This window comes from Oncorhynchus clarkii, chromosome 18 (assembly GCF_045791955.1).
Source record: "Oncorhynchus clarkii lewisi isolate Uvic-CL-2024 chromosome 18, UVic_Ocla_1.0, whole genome shotgun sequence".
NCBI lineage: Eukaryota > Metazoa > Chordata > Actinopteri > Salmoniformes > Salmonidae > Oncorhynchus > Oncorhynchus clarkii.
This window is the reverse complement of record NC_092164.1, coordinates 27,973,112-27,984,975: the sequence shown is the minus strand read 5'-3', so window position 1 is coordinate 27,984,975 and position 11,864 is coordinate 27,973,112. Positions and strand designations below refer to the sequence as shown.

The 11,864-nt window shown below is 42.8% G+C and overlaps 1 pseudogene; it reads left to right on the top strand.

Annotated features, from left to right (window-relative positions):
• Positions 1-3,784: 3,784 nt before the first annotated feature.
• The window catches only part of LOC139372287 (trifunctional purine biosynthetic protein adenosine-3-like), a 126,201-nt pseudogene continuing 118,121 nt past the window's right edge, over positions 3,785-11,864 (top strand).

Here is an 11,864-nt window from a genome sequence, read left to right as displayed (position 1 = left end):
AGACTTGTGTCACTGGGCAGCTCTCGGCTGGGTTTCCCTGTGTAGAACTTAACAGTTTGCAAGCCCTGCTACATCCGTCAAGCATCAGAGCCGGTGTAGTACAATTCAATCTTAGTCCTGTATTGACGCTTTGCCTGTTTGATTGTTCGTCTGAGGGCATAGCAGGATTTCATATAAGCATCCGGATTAGTGTCCTGCTCCTTGAAAGCAGCAGCTCTAGCCTTTCGCTTGGTGCAGATGTTGCCTGTAATCCATGGCTTCTGGTTGGTATATCTACATATGGTTATTGTGGTAATGATGTCGTCGATGCACTTATTGATGAAGCCGGTGACTGAGGTGGTATACTCCTCAATGGCATTGGATGAATCCTGGAACATATTCCAGTCTGTGCTAGCAAAACAGTCCTTTAGCGTAGCATCTGCATCATCTGACCACTTCCGTATTGAGCGAGTCACTGGTACTTCCTGCTTTAGGTTTTGCTTGTAAGCAAGATACAGGAGGATATAATTATTGTCAGATTTGCCAAATGGAGAGTGAGGGAGAGCTTTCACCGCCAGTGAAGAAGTGGAGGTCCTGGGTTGGCGTGGTCTTCGGTTGTAAGGCCAGTTGGACGCACTGCCAAATTCTCAACAATGATGTTGGAGGCAGCTTTTGGTAGAGAAATTAACATTATATTCTCTGGCAACAGCTCTGGTGGACTTTCCTGCAGTCAGCATGCTGATTGTACACTCAAAACCTGATACGTCTGTGGCATTGTGTTGTGTGACAAAACTGCACATTTTAGAGTGGCCTTTTACTGTTGCCAGCACAAGGTGCACCTGTGTAATGATCATGTTTTTTCATCAACTTTTTGGTATGCTACACTTGTGAGGTAAATGGATTGTTTTAGCAAAGGAGAAATGCTCACCAACAGGGAAGTAAACCAATTTGTGCACAAACTGCATGTCATTAATAGACAACTATAGCCTACTGACATTACAAGTGTGATTCAGAAATTAGGGAGATTTTTAATTAGAGAAGAATTAATTCACATTTTCAATGCTAGTTAAGTATACTATAGTTATCACATTGTACATTGGATTTATTCATTAAAAAAAGCTAAGAAGTGTTTTTATTTTAATTCTGGTGGCACTATGCACACACCAGTGGCGTGTATTCTTGAATGCCAAGGGAAGCCAGACTTCCCTAAAAATGTACAACAAAAAAACATTTGTAAAAAAAAAAAAATAATAATAATTTATCTTTCGTCTGTCTGTGTTTCATAAATGTTCTTCAATTTGCAAGAAGCTGAATGTATCTCACTGGAGAAAGCATCCGAGCGAACTAAACAGTTATATATTTGATGCTGTCTGTTGAAAATAGAGTATTACATTGTTGCAAGCATTTGGCCTCCCTTGATCATTTTTTGAATTAAATAATAGCCAACCAGCATTAAGCTAAACTGAGTGATCTCAGCTGTGAATGGTCATAGTGCACCAAAAACAGTGTCAAAAGAAAGCCAGTTTGGATTTGGCTTCATAGCAATCACATCAGAAACCAAACATCATGGAGATAGGGATTTGGATTTGTGATTTTACTTAATTCTCCATACTGACCAATGATGATAACGCCGCTTCTGATCCAACCATAAATTCATACATTGTGCCCCTGACCCAAGAGGATGGAAGTTCAACATGTAGCTAGATGTAAAATGTTAATGTTTACTAGCTGGGCTGGTGCATTGTTGCCCATGAAATAAAGTTAGGCTAGAGAGTAAGCATTTTTGCCAGGTAGCCTAGGACAACAAAAACTAAAACCGTGTACTGTATTTTTTTAAATGTTAAAATGTATTTCACCTTTATTTAACCAGGTAGGCAAGTTGAGAACAAGTTCTCATTTACAATTGCGACCTGGCCAAGATAAAGCAAAGCAGTTCGACAGGTACAACAACACAGAGTTACACATGGAGTAAAACAAACATACAGCCAATAATACAGTAGAAAAATAAGCCTATATACAAAGTGAGCAAATGAGGTGAGATAAGGGAGGTAAAGGCAAAAAAGGCCATGGTGGCGAAGTAAATACAATATAGCAGGTAAAAAATAAAAATAAATAAAAAATAAACACTGGAATGGTAGATTTGCAGTGGAAGAATGTGCAAAGTAGAGCAAAATAAATAAATAAATACAGTAGGTAGTTGTTTGGGCTAAATTATAAATGGGCTATGTACAGGTGCAGTAATCTGCAAGCTGCTCTGACAGCTGGTGCTTAAAGCTAGTGAGGGGGATAAGTGTTTCCAGTTTCAGAGATTTTTGCAGTTCGTTCCAGTCATTGGCAGCAGAGAACTGGAAGGAGAGTAAGTAAGAATTGGTTTTGGGGTTGACCAGAGAGATATACCTGCTGGAGCGCGTGCTACAGGTGGGTGCTGCTATGGTGACCAGCGAGGTGAGATAAGGGGGGACTTTACCTAGCAGGGTCTTGTAGATGACCTGGAGCCAGTGGGTTTGGCGACGAGTATGAAGTGAGGAGTCAGAGTCATAGACTGTTTAAACAACATGAAAGAGAAGGATGGCATTGGTGCTTCTACAAGTAGGGTGAGTCAACATGTTTTTTCTACTTGCACAGTCACACACACACACACACACACACTCAGAAATCAGAACCATGGATAGTCACACCATATTTAGTTTAAATTGACAGGACTAAATCGTTTTTTGCTATCTTTTAGTTGTTGCTGTATTAGACTAAGCATAGGTGATTAGATGATGTTGAAGTTGAAATTATGCTGGAATAGTGGAGGCAGCTCTTGTTTTCTTTGCGACTTGCGGTAACTCTCTGTGGTTCTAAATCAATAGTTGTTTAGTAGTCAGAAACATTACTTTGCTTGACCATGCTGTACGTTATGTAACTATTTGTTACATGGAATATGTTTTGTGGAATTGTGTGGTTGAATTTATTCTGCCACTGTCTTCTTATTGTCTTGGCTTTAGGCCTATATATATCACGGTGTCAAGGCATATATGAACTAACAGGTTATAGAGCAAACAACAGGGACAACAGTTTAGCCTACAATATTAAAAACATTTGGCAGTTAGGCCTACTGTACTCTTCAAGTTTAGCTGGAATTTAGGCCGAAAGGATTTAAGAAATATGATTGGTTGAGGCCTATCTATGACATTGGCCTACTTCTCGTCTTGTGCAGAATATCGAATCTCAACAACGATTGGAGAAGTGTTTAACATCACCAGCAGGCAGTGGCGGATTTAGATACGGGCGACATGGCCAGCCGCACCAAAACATTTGGAATGGTGACATTTGCACGATCGGTTTTCTATCGCTGTCAATGATATCATGTCACCGTGTGGGACTGTGGGTCAATTAACTTTGTCAGAGTGGGCGCCCTGATTCTAGTATGTGAGCTAGGCAGGCCTAGGAAGGTCTCCCACTCAGAAGTACGAGATGGGGAGGCGGACGGGGGTAGGTTGACCTCAGGTCTCCCCACTGGAAGCCTGAGGTAGGGGGAGCGGGGGAATCTATCAAATAGTGCACCTCTAACTTTGTACAGTACAAATGCAATTAGTAAAATCAGTCACACTTCGAAATGCTACCAAATAAACCACAATTCATTCATAATACTGTGAATATATAGTTTCACAGATTTGTTGCATTTTTTTCAGGTTTGTGCAAAAGAATAATATAAAACCAGTCTGCACACCACCAAGGTGAATTGGTTTAGTCTTGGCTCTTGGTTGACAGTGTTAGGGGATGGGTAATGTATTGATGCTCGAGTGCCAAATCAACACAAATGGATAAGAAAATATCTAAGCTATCAGGTGCCCAGTTTAGGACAAAGAGGAAAGAAGAAGAGGAGAAACGCACAAAAGATAAAGGTATGCAGCTATGTCATCTCTTTATGAGTGTAATATTATGCATGTTTTGAAATAGTCTTGTATAACACTTATGTTTGTTAGCCTATGTTGCTTGCTATGCTATTACACTTAGGGCGACAAAATTCTGTTTTCTGCCCAACTAGCTTACATAACATTGGATATAATTTCACACGGTTTCATCGTGATAATGTGTGTAGCCTGCAGCAAAACGATTACAACCTAACTAGCACATTATTGATTTGGTTAACTTTCATTGAGGTGACAACATGAAGGTTTTCTGTGATTGTATTGACTAGGTCCTGAGCTCAGTAAGGGAAATTTCCAATGCTGTAGATAACTTAAAATACATCTGTATTATGCTGATATTTTGTATCTTTTCTGATATATTGAGTATTTTGGGGTGTCTTATGCCTAGAATTAGCCAAGGAGGTTGTATGGTTCATTGGGTTCCTATTCTGAAAGTTTGATAAATTGTGTAAATTTGACATGTATATTTAATTGTGCAACAAATGTATTTAGGGTGTCAGACTCATATACTGTATTTCAATGCATGTTCAGGGGCACTTCTGAAATATTTTGGAGCACCCTCTGGCACTGGCCAGGGTGAGGAGCCATCCACCTCCTCAGCCACACAGATGTCTTCACAAATGTTGTCTGAGCCTGAGGATGAGGATGAAGACCCATTTGCTTCCACTTCTCCCCAGCAGGATTCTTCAGATGTGTTTGTGCACACGCGCCCGTGTGTGTGTGTGGGTACACGCACATGTGTTTCTGTGTGCATACCTCCATAACATAAACAAAATAAATATTTTACCTTTTGCAAAGTTTTAAGTTGACATATTGTAGGTACCAATGATGATTTTATTATTACTGGGTAGGTATGCGAGATGTTCCACCACTATTAATGCTGTTAATAACGTGTGTAAACTAATGCCCATGTGCTTTCCTTTAGAAATGACTGTAGCAGCATCCTCACCAAATCCTGCTGCTGAGGATGAACCACTCTATACAGACCCTGCAACTGGCCTTCAGTTCTGACGGACAGAATTCGGACACAACTAGTTTGCAGAGGACCAAGGATCAAAAAAGGGAAAACAATTGATGAGCATGAGATGGCACTTATGGAGGCTGAGAAGATAAGATGGAGAGAGGTGTTGACATGTCTGACTGCAATTGTGCAGTCTCTGGCAATTAGAAATCTTGCACTAAGGAGAGACACAGGAACACTGTGGTCTCCTTCAAATGGAAATTTCCTCAAAGAGGTTGAACTGATGGCACAATTTGATCCAGTCATGAAAGAGCACCTTAACCGTGTCCAAAAAGGGACCTCGAGTCACACCACCAGCTACCTTGGCCACCAAATACAGAATGAACTCATTGATTTGTTGAACAGCAAGGTCATTTCAATAATGGTGACATCAAGCTGGCAAAATTATTCTCTATCTTTCTAGATTGCCCCTCAGATGTCAGCCACACTGAACAGTTGTCAGTTGTGATTAGAATTGTGTCACTGAAGGAGGAGCCCCACATAAAATGTCACGGATCCCCCAGGTACTGCTGCTCATTCTGTTCACCAGTTCTGGAGGTCTACGTCACCGGCTTTCTAGGCTTCACTGAACGAAATTCATTATCATCAACCCCGGTCTGTCTTGTCTGATTACACACACCTGGTTTCCATTTCCCCTGATTAGCATGTTATACATGTGCCCTCTGTCGGTTATTGTTCCCATGTCCGTTGGTCATGTGAGTACTTGTGCTTTGGTGCAGCGGTCATGTTCTATATATTGTGTATTACGGGTATCGTGTCGTTCAACAAGGTTTACCCTCGCTCTTTTGTTTGGGTATTAAAAACCCCTATTGTGTATTCCTGCGCCTGTCTCCAAATACTTTATACCAGCGTGACCTAAAGGAACATTTTATGGGGGTTTTGGAGGCAGAGGCATCCACGGACCAACATTTGGCATCCCTGATTCTCAAGAGATTAGAGGAGCTAAAAACTCAGTTTGAGGACTTGGGCCAACATGAGAGGCAAAAACAAAGGTGTCCAAGCCAAACTCCTGGAAATGAATCCAAGAGCTCTATTTGTGCCATGTGGGGCTCACACATTGAACCTGGTTGTGGCTGATGTTGCTAAAAGATATGTCGATGCCACAAGTTACTTTGGCATCTTACAAACTACATATTTAAAATATGGGACAAATTAACCTTTTTTTCTAAATTAGTGTTGCTTGAATTTGTTAATGTGGGACATGCTTGTTTCGTTGCGGGACTAAGGGTCAAAATGCGTGATTGTCCCGGGACATGTGGTCACCCTAACCACTAGTGGCACACACAAGCTTGTAGCTCTGGTCCAATGTCCAATGTTAATGTTCCTTCATGCCATGCCAACTATTAACCCATACAACATTAAAAAACACCACCCCATTCCACCATTTAGCACAAATCTAATCCTACTACAGGCCAACGGTCTTGGAAGACAGAAAACTACCACTCAACACCCTCTTCAACTCTTCTGCAGTAAAACCTCGCAATCAAAAGTACTGTAGCTGCCACCACAACTGCTATTTTCTGTGACTTACGTTCCATTTCTGCAGTTGACAACCATGGCTATGAATGCCAAGAAACCCACCTTACTGAAGCAAATATTATTCCCATTCCTCTCTGTTGGTCGCTGCCTACTTGCAGGAATCCACTTAGGATCCCTAACCCTGTACCCATCTTCCTCTACCACTCTCTTCACTGCTTCAGCATACAACACTTTCTGTACTACTCTGACCCTGGCAACCTCAACCTGCCTTTCTCTCACTGGACACCTCTGATCTCCAACCCCATGTCACCCCCACAGGTAACACACACAACTTTCTCCACCAATAGTTCACATTCCTTCCTCTAATGCCCTCCTGCACACTTCTCACATCTAGGAATCTCCATCATACATACTGCTGCAACATGACCATAAGCTTGGCACCAAAAACACTAGTATTTTCAGAACAAAATCTCTCATGGGATAACTGACACACGCTCTCCACCAGGACACACGCTCTCTTCACTTTCAGCTGATCCTTCTCAACACTTAATGCCACCCCCGTTATCACTCCTTTCAACGTCGCCCTGCTCCGGAGAACAAAGCAAGTCACAGTTCTTGTCTGTAGTTGCAAGGTCCGGGAAGCATGCTTCCGTTGGACTGAAGAAACACAAATCTTCACGAGTCCACTTTGCGTTACTTTCACCGACTCAACAGTCCCCAACCTTTTCTCCACCCAATCTGACACCCACATATGGGGAAGACAGAATACAAGGATCCAAAAAAAATGGTTCTGTTTAGGACGAAACAATTGGAAAATTATTTGGATTCCAACCCTTGGTGTTTACGGAAGAAGGATGCAAAATGTTCCTTAAACGGAACGAATCAGAGGGAGACCTACCTGAATTTGTTCAATACAAACTCTAGTTTTAGTTACAACTGTTTGGCTAATGATTAAACCTGTGTTGTCACTGAAAAATACTGTATTCTGCAACTATATTAAAAATCTGACTTGCTGGCTAGGTTCACACCGAGTGTAGCTTTAATTCAATACCCTGCTTGTGAATTTTGATCAAGGTTTGAGTTGTAACGAGTACATTTAGCATTTAGCGTAGCGCATTTGCATTTCCAGGTGCCTACTTGAGACGTCTGCGTCTCAAGTATGGTCAAACTGGGTAAAACAGTGGACAGTAAGTGTATATTTTGCATTAGTGAAATTATTTTGATGTGATATGAAAGTGAAGGGCTTTATGTTTCTAGAACCATAGGCCAATTGAAAATCGATTTACCTTAGGATGGTGTATTTGGCTGTTTTGGCTGCCAGAGGCAATTTTCCTTTACTGTAAGTGAGGCTTTTTTAGTCTATTATTGGGGTACTTGTCAGTATTCCATAAATGTAGATTCATTTCAAAAGGCTCCATGTGCGATTCTCACAGACATAACTATACAATTCATAACAGTGATTCTGATAAGAGTCTATATTGGTTAAGGGTATCAATATGCACTGCGGTCTAAAAAATAAATATGATCATCATATAAGTTGTTTTTCAGCAGGTGTGGCTTGTGAAGATAGAGGTAGTGCATCCTCATGAGGAGAAGCAGACAGAATGTGCCAAAGAAGGAGAGGAGAGGCAGGGACAAGGGGCTATGTTATGGTCCATCCGGGAGGCAGTGGCGAGGCAGACCATGCAGATAGGAGCATCTGCCTATGGGGCAACGGCGGTAGTGGACATCCTACAGGCCCTCGGTATCGTCGTGGCACCCGAGACGGCTGACCGGTGTGTGCGGATGTGTCTGAGGAGGAACGAGGCGCCGCTGTCCGATTACCTGTCTCCCGGAGCGAGGCCGATACTGACCGTTGACCTGTACATGTTCTATTTAACTAACAACCGTGCACTGTTTTCATAATAATCACCTAACCACATCCGCAAACTAACCTAATTACCACAATTTATGACAAGAATCTTTGGCCCCAACCCTGATTTGACTCAACACAACAGTCAACCACAACACTCATCCAGCAGTCTATTCCGACCACAACCAACCACCCTTAGAACTTCCTCATTATACCACCATTTTCTCTAACTGGACCACAGGCCCTCAACCATGACCACCAAATGTTCTGTCAACTGTGTTTGTGTGTATGTGTGGGTGCATGCGTGCTTGCGTGTTTCTGTATTTATTTTCCACTGTTGTATACCTGTGATACCATCCTCCTCTCTGTCTCTTCCCCTCTCCCAGGCACCACACACGCGCAGCTGATAGCTGGGGCAGAGCAGGCCAGTGGTGGGCGTGTGCTGGTTTGCCACTTCCCCCTCCACTAACGCCGGCGGGTGAGGCTGGTACCCTGGCTGGCACGGTGGATCCAGAAAGAGGCAGTGCCCGTGGCCACCATGAACATGCAGCTGGCATGGCACCACCAACTCATCTTTGGGATCAGACCTTAGGATGGTGTCTATATGACCAACCCCGTGGATGTGGGTAAGTCTTGTGAGAGAGGATAGCCTGTGTGTGACTTTATGCATTCTATGTCCCTGTGAGTGAGCGGGAGGTGCATCAGGATGTGCTGCTGAGATTGACAGCTGATGCCCCTCTGTCTAGCCTATCAGATGACCAGTCTGACCCACACTAGAAAGCCCTGGATGTGGAGGGTGAGAGAGAGATTTCACTGCTCTCTGTTACACTGGTCCTACTCCCCTGCTCAGATGTTGCATGCATCAACCAATGGTTGTGTGCCACTTCATCGACTGTGTTTCGTAAAATACCTATCTAGGCGTTTTAAGATCTGGCATGCGTCAGTTATGCCTGGGCAGAGGAAGGGCACCCTCTGTTTGTCTGTTTCTCTCTCACTCGCTCACTCTTTGTCTCAGAATAACACACAAACAATTTAGTTCTAACAAAGCAGGATGTCAATGACGAGTGTATATGTGTGCGTGCGTGTGTGCGTATGTGCGCACGCCTGTGCTTGCGTATGTGCTCACACATGTCCGTTTGTATGCGTGTGGTCAGGAGGGCAGGAGCTTCTCCGCACCCCTGAACTCCCTTTGCTTTGATATGGCTGGACAGTGGACACATCATTACCAAAAATCTTGCTGTGATTGGACAATTCATCTTTGACGTTCCCACTATTGTTGCATATATTCGGTGAGGGGAAACTGGTGATAGAAATGTCATTAATAGAGCTGACATGGTTCCTTATTCTACAGGTAAGAGAAGCTTGTCTGTTCCACATAATATATTTATATCAGAACATCCCACAGCATGGCACTCTTCTGAACGTGGCCCAGGCGTATTCAGTGAGGTGAAACGTTCAAAAACAGATAGCTCTATCAATTCTATAGTTTCTGACTCAATTTTCTATTCAGACACAACTCAACAGTGATTCTGATATGTCTATCTATAATATTGGACAGTCATGTTGTACACAATAGATTTTTATCTGAACGTTCAGTAACGTTACACAAACCTGAACAAGTCCCTGCTGCTGTACAGTAGGATATCCATCCCTGACAGTAATACCTTGTTTGAACACTTTTCTTGGTCGTATTCACTGACATCAAACAGAAGAAAATGAACCGAAACAAGGAGTGACTCCCTGAACTTAGCCAATAAGAAATGCTGATTTTCCTTTTCCATTGCATAATGTTTTGCTACAGTATGCACTAATGAATAAGACCCTGATCTTATGTGTGTGACGTTAAGAATAGCCTACTTGATGTATGCCCCTGCACCAGTGGAGGCTGCTGAGTGGAGAACGGACCATAATAATGGCTGGAACGGAGCGAATGGGATGGCATCAAACACATAGAAACCATTTCACATTACTATGAGCCCGTCCTCCCCAATTAAGGTGCTACCAGCCTCCTGTGCCCTGCACATTGAAATGATGCACGGTTTGAAACCCTGTCTACTGCAGCAGGACAATCAACCATAATGCACCACTCTGTGCAATGCCAGATGAGCTAAATCATGTGGTACTGGAATGTAAATGTGATGTGCTTATTTACTCAGATACTGTTTAGGAATATGTCTGAGTGTGCTCATGATTTGCAGTTCTGTGCTCAAGATCTTTGGCTACCACTTATTTGGCCAGTTTCCCAGATACAGATTAAGCCTGGTCCTCGACTAAGAATGATGTTCAATGGAGATTCTCCATTAACAATAGCAGTTGAATCCAGGACTAGGCTTGATCTGTGTCCAGGAAACCAACCAAATATGAAACAATGTTTAAATCAATCAATGTGTATCTGTTGTCGTTCCAGGTTGTGATGTTTGTTCCTTTTATTTGTAAGCTATCAAAATACATAAAGAGAGTCGGACAATCTGTATATATACACTCCCAGTAATTTCTTGGGTAAAATACCAACGTTTCGGCATCACTGTGCCTTGTAATGTCATGAATGCTTGATGCTCCTTGGTAGATGAATATGTTACATTACAGCCTTATTATAAAATGGATTAAATAATAAAAATCATCATCAATCTACTCAAAGTACCCCATAATAACAAAGTGAAAAAAGGTTTTTAGAATTGTTTGCAAATGTATTATCATTTTTAAACAGAAATCACTTATTTACATAAATATTCAGACCCTTTGCTATGAGACTCGAAATTGAGCTCGGGTGCATCCTGTTTCCATTGATCATCCTTGAGCTGTTTCTACAACTTGATTGGAGTCCACCTGTGGTAAATTCAATTGATTGGACATGATGTGGAAAGGCACACACCTGTCTATATAAGGTCCCACAGTTGACAGTGCATGTCAGAGCAAAAACCAAGCCATGAGGTTGAAGAAATTGTCTGTAGAGATCCAAGAGAGGATTGTGTCGTGGCATAGATCTGGAGAAAGGTACCAAAAACATTTCTGCAGCATTGATGGTCCTGAAGAAAAGTTTAGAACCAGCAAGACTTCCTAGAGCTGGCCGTCCGGCCAGACTGAGCAATTGGGGGAGAAGAGCCTTGGTCAGGGAGGTGACCAAGAACCCAATGGTCACTCTGACAGAGCTCCAGAGTTCCTCTGTGGAGATGGGAGAACCTTCCAGAAGGACAACCATCTCTGCAGCACTCCACCAATCAGGCCTTTATTGTAGAGTGGCCAGACGGAAGACACTCCTCAGTAAAAGACACATGACAGCCCACTTGGAGTTTGCCAAAAGGCACTTAAAGGACTCTCAGACCATGAGAAACAAGATTCTTTGGTCTGATGAATGCCAAGTGTCACGTCTGGAGGAAACCTGGCACCATCCCTACGGTGAAGCATGGTGGTGGCAGTATCATGCTATGAGGATGTTTTTCAGCAGCAGGGACTGGGAGACTAGTCAAAATAGAGGCAAGTATGAACAGTGCGAAGTACAGAGAGATCCTTGATGAAAACCTGCTCCAGACCCCTCAGGACCTCAGACTGGGGCGAAGGTTCACCTTCCAACAGGACAACGACCCTAAGCACACAGCAAAGACAATGCAGGAGTGGC